Raw genomic sequence first — 16,876 nt, forward strand, 5'->3', positions numbered from 1 at the left:
ATACATAAAAACGTACACATATATTGAGATATACATACACACTTACAAATAAATAAAACATATTGTTTTTATAAAGAAAAAATAATTACATTTAACATTTAGTAATTGAATTTTTTTCTTTTTGGGTGTTTTAAAATAATTGCAAAATGACAATATTCAAAACAATTAAATTTATTCGAAATTGTTAAATAGTTTTTTTTTTGCTACGTCCGTAAAATTCAGTACGAAAATTTTTAATTTTTTTTATCTTTTTTTTTGTTTTTTTTTATAATATTTTTTTTCTTATACGAATTTTTTATACTGATTTTCCTCATACAATTAATAAAAATTTTCGATTTCATTTTTATCCAATTTTTATTTTTTTAATTGCTTTTAAATTTTTTTAATTAAAAAATATTTTAGGAAAGCTTTTTAAATTGTTTATTATTTTGATTTTCTTCGTTGTATATCCGGAAAACGAAGTCCAAAAATTTCCGAATTTTTTTCTTTTTTTTGTATTTTTTTTTTTTTTTACATTTAAAACAATTTCTGATTTCATATTTAATTTTTTTTCATTGTTTTTTAATTTTTTTTATTTAAAAAAGAATTCTAGTTGAGAGCTTTTTTCTTCGTTGTATATCCGGAAAATTGAGTACACAAATTTCCGAGCTTTTCTTCCTTTCTTAAATTTATTTTATTTTTTAAACGTTTAAAACAATTTTTTTTTTTTACTGATTTTCTTTATATTATTTCATTCATGGGCGGTGAGAAAAATTCCCACAACTAGTAATTTCAGTTTTTTATTGTTACATAAACATTTTTTATTTACTTAGTATGTATTTTTAAAGTTATATTTTTTCTGTCATAGCAGTAACACCAAAATCATCGACAACACCAACAACATCAATAACATAAATTTTAGGCAGCAACATCAATTATTATTATACATAAATATAATTTTAAAGATAAACATCAACAACAACAACAACAACATCAAGATTTCACGAGTACCTAAATATCGGAGAAAATATGGTTGGAATGTCAAGAATCCGGTTTCGCTTCATACATCGTTCGTGAAGCAATATTTTTTAATAATATTTGTTAAATTTTTTTATACACATTAAATAAAGAGAAAGTTAAATCACAGCTGGTTTGTAAATAACAATCAAATTTAATTAAGATGTATTTGCAAATTTCTCTAAATTTTTTCCAATTAAGATTAAAGTAACCAAAATGGCAAGAAAATTACGTAGAAATCACAGCGAATATTCTGGAGGGGGACAGATAGCCCTATGGTGCTGCGCGTCTTACAGATAAACGTCCAGCACAGAAAGTGGCATCGAGCGAAAATAACTCGATTGACGGAAGTACTAGCGAGAGGCAATATAGTCTAGGAAATAATAAACAAATAAAAAGGGAAATGGTGACCCAGTGAAGAGTTACTTTAACCCCTTTTCGGTGGACATTCCCCGTCGGGAGATGATGCGTACGAGTCAGTAGACAGCATTTACATCACGGAGAGCAAGGCTTTGTAACTGATACCAAGATCGAATGGGGTTGGAGATTTTTGATACATTTCCTCACAAGCTACCAACCCCAAGTAGGGCGAGCTTGGAATTTCTATAATAATATTCGACGGTCGCATAAGACTAAATCATGTATCCAACGGCGAGGAAGATAAGACGTATTCATCCCAATAGCTACAGGCATATTACCTTAAAATAGTTTCTGCTCAAAAGTTGATAGGTGTGCTTATATAGTCCAACAATGCAGACAACAAAAAAGCATATATGCAATCTCTGGGATGGTTCAGGATAGGGAGAAATTTGCATCTATATTCGGTCCCAAAAATTGAAAAGAAAAAGCGAATAAGCTATCTTAAAAGGCACATCGCTCGAAGCTTGTTCCGCAGACGAACCAATTAGATTAAGCAAGATGCAGAAAGGTCAAGAGTGACAAATGATGGACTAAGCCGACTATGCTTTACAACCTTGCTCTAATACAGTTATTCCAAGCATTAAAAAAAAGTACTGTAGGCTTATGTTGGTTATTTTAACTGGACACTGACTTATGGATTCACGTGCTTTTAAATATGGTCTCTTCATTGAAAGCAGACGTAGAAACTATGGGTTAAGGCAGGAGCAGTCAAGCAATTTGTGTGTTTATGCCCTAGGATTTCGAGACTAAGACTTCAGCTCTAACAAGTGAAACAGCTATAAGATATAGAATCAGCGAGTTGCACACATTCTAGAAAGCTGCTAGTATCGCCAAGAATACGGATGTTTCTACCAACGTAAGTACTGGTTTTTGATAGGAGTTTTCAGCTTGGTGGTTAAACAAATTTCTGGTAACACTATGAATTGCTTTAGTTTATTCCAGTTCCTCTCCGACCGGCCAGATCAACCTAACGTGGAGGCCTTCTCCATTTCCTCTTTCACTCTTCCACTATATCTTATTATCTAGAATGATTACTAGGTATTTGGTTCAAGGTTTCTCCTGCAGGTTCATATCTCAAAGCTAACGCCTAGAGCACTTTGAGTCCTTATACCCCCTAGCAAACGAAAACAGCATAATCCTCTTTTCAGGGGTGGCTCTCAACACAAACTAAGTTGGCCAGGTATATTTATTCCCAGGCGATCGATCGATCAAAGAGCCTACGGTTCAAATTTAATTGATCCAAATAAAAAAAAAAACAAATAATTCTAAGTTAATTTAGTAAAATGCAACTTCTTTATCAATTAATCATTAATTTTGAAATTATTTAAATTTCGATTCTTCTTTTTTTGATTACACAGCTTTGATTTACATATTGAAACAACATCGAGAATATATAAAAAATATATACGAAACACTTACCTTTCGGGGTTAAACATAATCGCATGTATTACAGCAGTAAATATTTGAGCAAATATAAAATATTTTTTTTAAAAAGCAATGTGCAGAAAAATGTAAAATAATTCGGGCAATACATGTCAATAAATTAAAAATATATATGTAGTTTAAAGGGAATAAATCGGTGTGTATATAAATGCAAAATTAATCAACTGTTACTTTAATTAACTTAGGCATACTTGTCAAATTTTTTTAGCTCAGAAGTTAATTTAAAATTGGACGAAATTTTATTTGTTTGAGCCTCATAAAATCTTGGCTATTGGGAAAATCTCAAGTTCAAAACTAGTGCGATTCTGGTGAATTCTGAACCACTACTCCTATCTCTTTTACATGATTTCAACATTACAAATTGACCCCCCCCCCCCACCCCTCCCTCTCCCTTGTCCACATTACCATTTCTGAGCTTGTAAATTCAAATTTTAATTTTAGGACTAATTGTATATGTCTTGTCCGCTTATTGGTGCTATTTAATAGTTCTGAGCTAGTGTTAAATTCTACTATCCACTTCGCAAGAAACTTAAAAATCGATACAGGCCTAAGAAATGCTTAAAAAAGTTCATTTGTTTATTAGTATGCACCTCTATTTTTTGCGAAACGTGCACAGCAGAGCACTTGTCTCGTCAAGAAATATATGTGCGTCTCATTATTTTTTGAACAAAGACCCTCTAAGAACACATTCGGTTAAAAATGCAGGGATAATAGTTGCATTGGCTTTTGGAATGGAGCTTGGAGTTTTTTTATACTCAGTTGAGCAGAGCTCACGGAGTATATTAACTTTGATTGGATAACGGTTGGTTGTACAGCTATAAAGGAATCGAGATAGATATAGACTTCCATATATCAAAATCATAAGGTCGAAAAAAAATTTGATTGAGCCATATCCGTCCGTCCGTCCGTCCGTCCGTTAACACGCGAACTAGAGTAAATTTTGAGGTATCTTGATGAAACTTGGTATGTAGGTTTCTGAGCACTAATCTCAGATCGCTATTTAAAATGAACAATATCGGATTATAACCACGCCCACTTTTTCGATATCGAAAATTTCGAAAAACCGAAAAAGTGCGATAATTCATTACCAAAGACGAATAAAGCGATGAAACTTGGTACGTGGGTCGAACTTGTGACGCAGAATAGAAAATTAGTAAAATTTTGGACAATGGACGTGGCACCGCCCACTTTTAAAAGAAGGTAATTTAAAAGTTTTGCAAGCTGAATTTGGCAGTCGTTAAAGATATCATGATGAAATTTGGCAGGAACGTTACTCCTATTACTATATGTATGCTTAATAAAAATTTGCAAAAACGGAGAACGACCACGCCCACTTTTAAAAAAAAATTTTTTTTTAAGTCAAATTTTAACAAAAAATTTTATATCTTTACAGTATATAAGTAAATTATGTCAACATTCAACTCCAGTAATGATATTGTGCAACAAAATACAAAAATAAAAGAAAATTTCAAAATGGGCGTGGCTCCGTCCTTTTTGATTTAATTTGTCTAGGATACTTTTAATGCCATAAGTCGAACAAAAATTTACCAATCCTTGTGAAATTTGGTAGAGACTTAGATTCTAGGACGATAACTGTTTTCTGTGAAAAAGGGCGAAATCGGTTGAAGTCACGCCCAGTTTTTATACACAGTCGACCGTCTGTCCTTCCGCTCGGCCGTTAACACGATAACTTGAGCAAAAATCGATATATCTTTACTAAACTCAGTTCACGTACTTATCTGAACTCACTTTGTATTGGCATAAAAAAATGGCCGAAATCGGACTATGACTACGCCTACTTTTTCGATATCGAAAATTACGAAAAACGAAAAAAAATGCCATAATTCTATACCAAATACGAAAAAAGGGATGAAACATGGTATTTGGATTACCTTATTGACGCAAAATATTACTTTAGAAAAAAACTTTGTAAAATGGGTGTGACACCTACCATATTAAGTAGAATGAAATGAAAAAGTTCTGCAGGGCGAAATAAAAAACCCTTGAAATCTTAGCAGCAATACCGTTCGTGGTATTACATATATAAATAAATTAGCGGTATCCGACTGATGATGTTCTGGGTCACCCTGGTCCACATTTTGGTCGATATCTCGAAAACGCGTCCACCTTTGCAACTAAGGCCCACTACGTTTTAAATAATCATGAACACCTTTTATTGATTCCCCTATCCTACAAACATATTCTAGAGTCACCCCTGGTCCCCCTTTATGGCGATATATCGAAAAGGCGTCCACCTATAGAACTAAGGCCCACTTCTTTTAAAAATACTCATTAACACTTTTGATTTGATACCCATACCGTATAAGCACATTCTAGAGTCACCCCTGGTCCACCTTTATGGCGATATCCCGAAATGGCGTCCACCTGTAGAACTATGGCCCATTCCCTTTTAAAATAATCTTTATTACCTTTGATACACATGTCATACAAACACATTCCAGGGTTACCCTAGGTTCATTTTCCTACATGGTGATTTTCCCTTATTTTGTCTCCAAAGCTCTCAGCTGAGTATCTAATGTTCGGTTACACCCGAACTTAGCCTTCCTTATTAGTTTAAATAAGTTGCCGGATCATTTGAAAGTAAAATAACGTGCATTCAATTATTTGATTAGGATATAAATAAGCCATCAAATCTTAAATATATAATATAATATATATTTTTTTTTGTACACATAAATGTAAACATGCAGTAACAAAAATGCGTGCTATGTCAAAAGTGAGGTAAAATCAAAATAGTCTAATTTTAAAAATGATTACTAATGAAAAAAGTCAAACTGAAATATTTCCCAGTGGGACAGTAATTACATATTAAAAAAAATTTAACATTTCTTTAATTAAACGCTTTATTTCAGATAATTTTTTGAGTTTAGCATAAATAAATATTTCGTCCCCTATACCTTCGCGACCGCCGGGGTGTAGTGGTAGCGTGCTACATCTACCACACCGAGGGTCTCTGATTCAAGTCCCAGATAAAACAATATCGAAAATTTATTTAATAATATTTAATAATTTGGAAAAACATTTTTTTAAACAACCTGACAACAAGACAGACAAGGCGACAGCTCTTTCGATTATATCTTGTAAATCTGAGCAGGCATGACGTAGCCGAATGCGTTTGTAATACTTCAACCATCGTAGGAGTGCGGGATCTAATCCCACTCCCGGGAGAAAAGATTTTGGAGAGATTTACAGCTGCCGCCTTGTCCATCCTGATGTTACGTTGTATAAAATTTTCCAAAATTATTAAATAAATTTAAAATTAGAAATTGCTTCAAATAAAAGTTTTCATAAATTCATCTGCCTAACTGTTCTAAGTCGGCATAAAATATGTAGAGGATCGCCAATTTAGAGCTAAAGTTAAATGGATTTCGATGCAAATTTGAAAACAAGCTGGGCCTAAGATATCATCGGATGCCAATCGTACCAATTAGTTATTTATTTTTTATTTATATCCAGATCCAATTTCAAGCATGCAGAAGAAAAGCGACCTAAAGTTTTGCTTTTATTTGGATGCCGTGTAAAACTTATCGGGATTAAGTGTTTATTATCACAACTAAACACACATACATATTGTGGCAAATATTAGCGAATATTCGACATATAACTAAACACCAAAATAAGCAACCACACATTAATGTAAACAGCGAAGCTGAGAGCGAAGAAATTATTTCGCATTCACAAATGCAGTCAGCAGCTTAGAGCGGAAGAGAAAGATAAACACTCATAAAAGCTGTAATCATTACCTAAAAGCAAAAGTTATTGCTTACACATATACACACATATAACCAGAAGGAAAACGTGAATAGCAGATGAAGAAATGAGAAATAAATAAGCAGATGTTCGAGAAGGCTTTTCGGGAAAAGTGTGGACCAATCGAACGAGGCAACAGGGAGTATAAAAGCAGCATAAGCTGAGGAACAATAGGCCAGTTTGATTATAACACATTATCAGTGAAGTACGCTAGTAATCTAATGTGAAGTACTAATACCAAAGTAGTGTAAATATCGAAGATTTTGCTGTAGTGAATATTTGAGCAATTTATTTGACAGTTCAGAATTTCATGCAATAACAGAAGGTACAAAATTGTTAAGAATGCCTTAAATTTGTAAAAATGTGTATATTAACTAATAGAAAGCTTACTTTTTATTCTGAAAGGATTTTAGTACTTATAAAATGCAAAAGTAACTACCTACGGCTAGTTTGTGGACAGTGCCATACAAAAGTAGTAATCTTTTTCCAAAGAAAATAAACAGAGTACAGAGTCCGTTGATTTATTACGCTCTTATAAAAATTTGTGCATTCCAAACATAAGTTATTTTTTTCTTTTGATATTTATTAAAAACCTAATTTCTAAAAACACACACAATTTTGCAATTAATTAATTCGAACTCTCCTATATGCGAACTGCAATTCCTGCAACAAATGCAATTAATTTATCGTTATTTAGATGATTCAACAATTACAACACAAAACTGTAATTTTTTTTGGAAAATTCAAAACACATTTCATAAATACTTGCAAGCATACATTCGAATAGACACACACACACACACATTTACAGTCATACAATAGCAATTATTCAAATGCCTGCTCATTCATATGCTGACATTAAAAATTCAGATACATATGTGATAAAGCACTTAAAGTGATGAATTCCCATTTGAGTGTTGTTGTAAATGTTTTACGCAATTCAATGCAATTCAAAGAAATGCTCATATAATTAATATTTGACAGCTTTTCCTATAAACTAGTACCTTGCAGAAACAGACGACAGTCGGCAGACGTCAGACGACTGCCTAGAGTCAAAAACAATTTACAACTCAGCGCTTGCGGTGTTGAGAGGCAACAAAATGTTCCCAAAGGTATTTTCATACTCAAGGACATCGATCAATTAGATACATTTTATGCGTAATACAGGTGATGATGATATTGAAAGGCATGAGTGATTGTGGCAAAGACTATATATTAGGGCGGGTCAAATTGTATGGGGAAAAAACTTTAGGTGCACATCCAGTTTCTTTATTTATGGGTCATACTGAGTAATATTGCCCATGGGACCATAGGTCTGAAATGAATTTCGAGCCTACCTAATTTTGTTCCCAATTCGAACAATCGCTCTCAAAAATAAAATGCATGAAAATAAATGTCAAATTCGGATTCGGATTGGGATATAAAATTGTCTAACAAAATTAGGGAGGATCGAAATTCATTTCAGACCTATGGTCTCATGGACAATATTACTCAGTATGACCCATAGATTCAGAAAGTGGATGTGCACCTGAAGTTTTTTTCCCCATACAATTTGACCCGCCCTACTCGTATATATGTATAAAAATGAAATTGTTGTTGTACGCATTTATAAATGTTGCATATAAAATTTCAGCATGCAAAAATGCATATCTACGTCTTCCTCCACCTGTATACGTAAATACTTGATTGTTGACACATGTCACAGAATGACACGTCAGTGTGGCTCAGACGTACGTGGCGTATGAGTAACATAGACATGCTCCCAACCTTGCCGTTTTTTGTGCTTGCAAAGTAAGTTTTTAATTTATTACTGGCAATAATATTTTTTATGCGAGCGATGTGAAAATAAAAATAAAAATACAAGACCATTTGGTAAACGCTTTTTATTAAATTCCCGTTAATAGTAATAAAAGCTAGCATACTTTTTTTTTTACATATTTCTTCTATAACCAGCTGCAGTAAATATGCCATTTATATTTAAACTGCTACAGCAGCATTCTATGGTCCAGAGCCCTTTTGTGGACTTACAAAAGCAAACACCAGGGAAACTATAAGTAATTAGGAAACTAATCAATTTAGACGTCACTGGATTGACTGCCCAGTTCAAATACAGGCCAAAATGATTATACTTCCGGCAACGAAAGTATCAGCCAAACTTAATAATCTTAGCAGGAAAGACCTAAGAAATCTCACTGGGTACTATACGGGACATTGTGGTCTACGATATCAACCAAGTAAAGTATATCTATACGATACCCAAATTTGTCGTTTCTGTCAGCTGGATGATGATGATTCTGTGCGAATGCGTCGCTCTAGCTAGCAGAGACTATTCCATCTAGGTGGTGGGACTCTTAATCCCTACGTGATATGGAGTAAAAAGCCTGAAGAGGTACTTATATATATCAAAAGCCTCCAGATACATAATTATGTTGAAAGGTCTTGCACAATAGATCTGCACAAAAGGTCGCAGTGCTTCCAGATCTATTAATAATAATAATAATAATATTTAAACTAAAGATAAACATAATTAAAAGGCAGCCGCGACGGTGTGATTGCTTTGAAGGTCCTGAATTCAAGCTCTGCACAAGGTTAGGCTAGGTTGAACTGGCCGGTCAATAAAGACGTCACATAGACCGAATATGTCCATAGTGTTACCAGAATTGGTTTGACGACCAAACGGAAAACCCCCAATCAGGTGCCAGGACATACGTTATAGAATAACTCCAACCTCTTCGCAAATACTAGCAGTTTTCTAGGACCCAGCTTAATTACTGCCTCGAGATTTGGCAATTCACCGCCGCCCTTAATAGCTGGTCATTGACCTGGCAGGCGCAGGTCACGAACACATAACGTGCTTAACCGCTTTTTTTGCAGCTCTCACTTCCTGTACTTGCTTTTACTGACGAGGCATACCTTATAGGCATGTGCACCAGAAGGCAGTCTCCAGTCAGTATGCCCATCGTGAGCCTTAAATCTTCTCTCTTCAGAGATATGAGGCACTTTGTGAGTCTAATATCGTAGGCTTTGCACATGATCTTAGAAATTTTACAGCGCGCTTTGGCCACGCCTTTCCTGCTTGATGGATATGCAACTCCTGCCTCCTTTTGATTTCTCTCAAGCGGTTTGGGATACCTATCGTTGATTTCGCGAGTGTTGCACCCTCCTTTGTCAACTCATTGTCCTTTTTGTAACCTTCTATACCTTTATGTTTGGGAACCGAGTAAAGATGTATGTTCCGGCTTAAGCGAAGTTTTTCCAATGCTTCTTTGCATTCCAGAGCACTTCTTAATGAAGTGATGTGTAAAATTTTGCCTTAATCGCAACCTGACTATCAATATACATATTGACGCGACTGTAGCTTAAGCACGCTTCCTCCAGAATTTCTGCTGCTTTCTTCTCTGCTATAATTTCCGCCCAAAAACGCTGCAGTAATCACGCAGCCTGTATGATCTACTTATTTCTGGGTCAACACAGTAAAGAGCAGACCCAACCCCTTCCATTAATTTGGAACCATCTGGGCAAAGCAATATAAAAACTTTAGAAACAAATGTTTTTTCAATGACTTGCTTACATAATTGGGGCGTAAATGCTTAAACGGTTATGGCCGTACAACAAGGCGCGCATTTCGCTTCCATGACACATCATATGTAATTCGCATAACATGACCTAGCCAGCGTAGCCGCTGCGTTTTAATTCAGTGGACTATGTTGATGTTTGCAATAAGCTCGTACATCTCACTACTAGCTCTTCTTCGGTACTGTCCATCGCTAATGCGTAGAGGACCGTAAATCTTTGGAAAAACTTTTCCCTCGAACGTCCGTGCATCTGCACCAAATAGCAACACGGGTACAAAAAGTGATTTGCAGAGCATGATTTTCGTTTGCCAAGAGGGAAATTTACTTTTAAACCTCCTGCTTAGTCTTAACTAGCATTAACTGGCAAAAGTGATCATTCGCTTGATTTCACAGCTGATGTTGTTGTTTTGTACTTTTGCACTTTTTCGAAATTATGCCTGCTCGAAACTATGAACCTAGCGCAATTGCCGCCTCAGCATTTGGCAGCCTTGCCGACCATAGTAACTGAAGTCTTGACTTCGTGAGCGCAAGACACGAACACAGAACGTGCTCAACCATTTCTTCCTGCAGCTCGAGCTTCCAACATCTGCTTTCACTGACGAGGCTTAACTTGTAGGTATGTGACGCCAGTAGGCAGTGTTAAGTGTGTATACCCATAGTGAGCCTTAAAACTTCTCTCTTCAGAGATATGAGCTACTTTGTGGGTCTAACATCTTAGAAATGGCAAACAATCCTAGAAATTTTGCTGCCCCATGCTTCTGTTCACACTTTTCCTGCTTGATGTAACATATGCAACTCCTGTCTCCTTTCGATTTCTTCTTCATAGACTCGAGCGTCTCTAGTGTTGTTGTTTTTGTAGCGAAAATGACACTCCCCGATAATGACAAGGCCTGCTGGGGGGACGTCTACCGTCGATTCGTAGAGTGCTGCACTCTTCTTTGCCAACTTATCGGCCTCCTCTTTATTTTCAAGCCATTTATAGCCCGGAACTCATTAAAATCTTTAGCCGGAATTTTTAGTACAACTCGGTTGCGTTATTCCTTGTGGCCTCCACGTGAATCTCCTCGCACTCTATCTCTGCTTTTTCTTATTTTTTCAGGCATTTTGCTTCATCTCTTTATTCGCGTTTACTTTTAAACGCTCTCCCTGTTGCGTTCGCTGTTAGTGTAGCTCTTTTTGCAGCGCCTTCCTTTCGGTTGCATTGTGGCATTCTTCATCAAATCGGTTTGTTTTTCTGTAGCCTATGGTAAACAATTTTATCCTCGTCTGCTGTACAAAATTCTGCGTTCAGTTGGGTCATCTTCTGCCTTTAGAGAGCAAGCATGAGGGTCGAGATGCCAAATCATTGCCAGTCTGTTGTGTTTGTAGCCTTCCGAGGTGAAGCTCGTCCTCGATTGTAGGAAGCTTTTTCTCATATCCAACCAATAGGACTTTTAGAGAGTAGAGCTTTCTTAAATGAGTTCACTCAGTTTGCATATAGCAATGCTGCAGGTCCGGTGACTCGTTCTCTTTCACTTATATATTCTACCACGTACAGATTCTACTAATGTACGTTTCATATAAAAAGACATCTGGGTATACGATTTAGCTTCATTGGAAGACTGACTACCATATTTATTTTTAACAATTTTAATCATCAAAAAAATAATATTTTACGACTCGCTTACATCACAAAAGAAAAATTACATTGAAATACTCGTATTACGCAAAAATTGTGCACGAAATTACTAATAAATATTTTTGTTGTAATACTTAAATTAATGTAAAGCTATGAGGCAGCAAAAAAAATTTGCAGAAAATAATGCTTATTTTACTAGCAACATATGCCACTCCCTGCAATAACATAAATCAAAAACAAAAAAAAAAACAAAAACATAGTAATCGATTTCCGCTTTGGCAAACAATCGCTTGCTGATAAGGGTGTCGAAAATTTTTTATGCTTATGCAAAAATCGCTGAGCATATAAAAAACTACACAAACGCGTTGCCGAATTGGCACCGGAAGCAGCTGCCAATAATGCAAAAACGCTTGACACCAAAAGCTAAAGGAAAATAATCGAAAAGTGTTGCTTCCGCCATATAACGCAGGCCACGGATATGTGTCTGAATTATGAAGTGCTGGTGTGCTTATGAGCGGTAGAAAATAAATTTAAATTTTTTTCCAAAGCTGCATAAAATTATTATTGCATATTTTTAGGCAATTTCAATATTGATAGGCAAATAAAATTTAATAAATCAAATTCCTTGAAAAGCTTAAAAAATTACTGAATGGAGCTGGCATTGTGATTGCGACAATGTCTTACTGTGACTAGTGCTGTGATTAACAGTGTGACTTTAATTGTAACCTTCCTATAAATAGGGATGTGATTCTTATCCACTTTAAATATAACTGAGATTTTGAATGTGGCCTAAACTGGGTCTGTGGTTGTGGCTGTGTGGCTGTGTCGGTGATGGTGGCTGTGATTGTGACTGCGACTGTAATATATTAAGAATAAAGCTGATAGTGTGACTAGGGATGTGATTGACTGTGACTAGCTACGTATTAGTTAAGGGCCTTACAATACTCCCGCGGCAAGAAAACCTGTCTTACGGTACAACTATACTCCAAAGACTTGCAGTAAAAATTGGTCAACAGAAGCTGTACCCGACTTAATTGGGCTATAATTATGAAGTGCCGGCATCAGAGCTTTCAGACTCAATTTCCCATAGGATTATTCATATCTATTACGCTGCAGAATTTCCGAAAGTCTTTTTCGGTTAAAATAAAAAAAAAAAAGCTAATAGATCTAACACTAAGACTGTGACGTTAGTTGTGACCGTAACTACCTAGAAATACAGCCGACTGAGACTGCCCCTGTGTCTTTGATATGTACTGTGACAAGAGTTTGGAGTAGGGCTCTAACAGTGGGGAAACATCACACTAAAACTTAAACATATTTCGTGTTTTTGACTACGACTAAAACTAAAACCGTTTGTGAGAATGGAAATAAGGTTGAGAATAAGACGTTAGTGGCTGTGTCATTCTGCAAATGGAACTGGGAATAATATTGCTGTGATTTTAACTGCGCTTGTGATGTGCTGAGAACGTGGATGTGATTATAATAAATATGCTATCATAATAATCGTTCCTTTAGTTTTGAATAGGTCAATGGAAAGTGAACTATGAAGACTGTTAATAAATACGAGCCAAACTGCGGCATTGAATTTGAGTTTGACGCCTGTGAGTGCCACGATAACGACCACTGCCGGACGTCTCCTCAGGTTGTGAATAGAGGAATGCTTCGCAGAAGATGGTAGGTACTTAGGAAATTAAGTACCGAGGCGAACCAAAACAAGTATATCTAGTGGACACCTGCGACCCTTTGACTCGAAAAGCAGCACATTTTAAAAGTTCAAGCTATGGAGCAATATAATACGGCTTTAAAATACCTCTTAAAGCATTCATAGGATCGATATCAATCAGATCGCATTGAGCAGAACTGGAACATGATTGGAAAAATTATGCTATGTGCTAGGGGTGACGTTAGTCTACCACCTTAGTACCGAAACGGCAACGGTAACATCTCCGTCTGTTAAAACCTTGACAAATTTCCAGTACGTTCGAATCACGTTGCCATTAAACTGGTGGTACAGGAGACAACTCCTGACTAGCACTGAATTCTGGCTCTATGCACAGTCTCCCATAATGGCATGTGTCAACCCACACGTGGTCTCTCTGCTATAGCATAAATAACCACCTGAATTGATGACGGCGACTGCACATCTTGCAGAGATATCGGCTTTAAGCGGAGACACATGACGTAACATAATATAAAATAGCATTATATAAAATAAAATAACATAGCAGAACATAATATATGTTAACAGAACACAACTTTTTATAACATAACATAACATAACATATAACATAACATAACTTAACTTCACATAAAAACTATTACAAACATAATATATCATGACATAGCATAACGTACATTTACCTAACACAACATAACGTAGGAAAACAAAACACAACGTTTTATAACATAATAAAACATAACAACCCATAACCACCGATAACGTTATATACAAATAGCATAACTTAACCTGACATAACATAATATTAAAATATCACGTTACATAAAAATAGCATAACATAACATTACCGAATATAACATAACATTATCCAACATACCATAATAATGATAGTTTAAGTATGAAGTAATATTAGTTTGCCATACGCTTTAAATCGAGATAAATATTTTTCAAATATAAGAATAAAAAAATTTGCTTTGTCACGTTGCAAGAGCAAAATGTTTACGAAGAATTACAATATCTGATGTATTGCAATTCATTGTATTTGTTAACCGCTGAACTCGGTTTACCACAGAAAAGTATTATCCTTTTTTGTATATTCATATACATTTTTTGTACATGATTACATTTCCATTTGACTTAACCAAACCAAAAACGCTAAGGTTATTGGTGAGGCAAAGCCGGAAGTCTGCATAGATTTTTCAGTCAAATGGTTGAACTTTTATTAATTTTTAATATTCTTTGTAAGCCTTTGTTATGTGGATTAAATGTAAAATTGAGTGGAGTTATACCCTCAATTATTACAAAAAAAGCTACTTGGTTATCAAAGGCAGGCTGTGTCCTGGAAATACTTCTGCTCCTCAATAGAAAACATAAGGGAGTCCTGGATAATGAGCAAAAATCTGTCTGAAGAAAATTACAGTGACCACTTCGTAAGAAGTGAGAACGGAGTATGGATGGACTGGGCGGAGGGCTCCCTGAGCACCCTCATGAATATATAATTGTCTGGAATCGATGTAGGCGCTTTCATCCCTCGGAGGGATTACTGGACTTAATTGCTAGATAAAAATTAATTAAGTTTCGCAATCAACAGCTTTCCCTTTATAATTTTACCTGCTTATATGACTTAATCCCGGTCATGCCTCACAAGCTATGCGACATAGTGGTCTTCTGGATTGAAAGGTTGTAAGAAATGTGTATCACCTTTACTTAAATTCCACAACCTAAGGAAAACAAAAGTTACTTTTCTGCTAAAAGAGACAAAAGATCAACGTAAAATCCAAAGACCACAGACTAAAAAGCCTCAGACCTTTATGCTTTAGGTTCTTAATATTCTTCTGGGAATTTTAAGTCAATAATAGCACCTTTCAAAGGCACTGCATGCTTATATGAAGGGCATGTTAACAGAAACCGCCCTCCATGAGCTCACTTTACCGTAGAAAAACCACTCCACAACAAACAGTACACCCTAGCTGTCTTCCTAGATATAAAGAGAGCATTCAATAATATAGAAATCATTGCTTTTGCCTCCAAATGGGTCAAAGTAGACAGCCAGATATGTGGTTGGCCACAATCAATGCTGGAAAGCAAAATTATAGAGGCAGACATGAACTAGGTGACAACGACGCGTAAGGTTGCAAGAGGAGCAACCCAGGATGACGTTCTTTCCCATCTAAATAATGTGGGTTCTAGCACTGAACGATATCCTACTACAGCTTTACAAGACGGGCGTAAAAGTAGAAGCGTATACATACGGCATTTTTGTCTAAGTCTTGGAAACTTTTCCTACAACGTTAAGCGAAATTCAACAGAGTGCGTTTGGCACACTAAATACGTGGCTAGCAACGACTGGCTTTAATATTAACCCAAGCAAGACAGAACTGATGCCCTTCAGCAACAGCACCAATATACCTAAACTACTGCCGCTTTCCCCAAACGATCAGAGCTCTCGCTCTCAGTTAGGGTTAAGAAACTTTGAGTTGTAATAGACAACAAGCTAAGCCTAAAATTCAATATTCAAAGAAGATCCGAGAAGGCCTTCGTCGCCCAATACTCGAGAAAAAAATTAGCATATATTGGGACCTGAGATCAAACGGAGCTATAGTTTGGTGGTTAGCTCTTTACCAGCGATGCATCATTAAAAACTAAAGAAAGTATAAAACGCAGCCTGTGCAGGAGTAACGGAAGCGCTAAAGTCATTTCCTGCAAACGTGTTAAATGCTATCCTTAGCCACCTGCCACTGAACCTTCACATACGTTTTAAAGCTACTACCTCTGCCACCAGACTCAAGGCATCGAGACGCTGAAAAGAAGAGCAGTATGACCACAGCGGTATCCTAAGAAGTCTACGCGTTGTAGATTAGTAAGTTCGACAGCAGATAAGTTTTTGTGTACATTTAACTTTTACTCGAGCTTTAAGGTAAAAATGCCTTCGAGAATGGATTGGTCAGGCGACGTGGTATGAAAGGAGGGTATGTCACTTCACAATTCACTGACGGGTTCAAAATGGTGAAGAGATTTTCTCTAGAAGTTACACTCGCAAGCCGACTTCAAAACTCGGCTTGTATCTTTCAAGTTAAGCTTATAGCTATAGAGCAGGCGTGTTGCTTCTTTTTGGAGAACTCTCTAATGGATAGAGAGATATGAATATTCTCAAAACCTTCGTTATGGTATTCGGTGAACATTACCAACAGAACACAGCGTCCGCCACTTTTTCAGACAAAAGACCAAGATGCCTCACCTTAGTCGAATATCTTACGCTGACGCCATTTGTAATGGATCACTCTGTCACAATCTGCATTTGAGCAACAGTGTCGCGGTTGTGCCCACCAAAATGGAAACCCTTACTGTAATCAGTTGAATAAGACGCTGAGGTGT

General features: G+C 36.0%; 1 protein-coding gene across 5 annotated transcripts in view; it reads right to left on the reverse strand.

Annotated features, from left to right (window-relative positions):
* The window catches only part of LOC137233654 (bromodomain-containing protein DDB_G0280777-like), a 765,544-nt gene that overhangs the window by 574,396 nt on the left and 174,272 nt on the right, over positions 1-16,876 (reverse strand). The gene's annotated exons all lie outside the window — the stretch shown is intronic.

Source organism: Eurosta solidaginis, chromosome 5 (assembly GCF_040869045.1).
Source record: "Eurosta solidaginis isolate ZX-2024a chromosome 5, ASM4086904v1, whole genome shotgun sequence".
Taxonomy (NCBI): domain Eukaryota; kingdom Metazoa; phylum Arthropoda; class Insecta; order Diptera; family Tephritidae; genus Eurosta; species Eurosta solidaginis.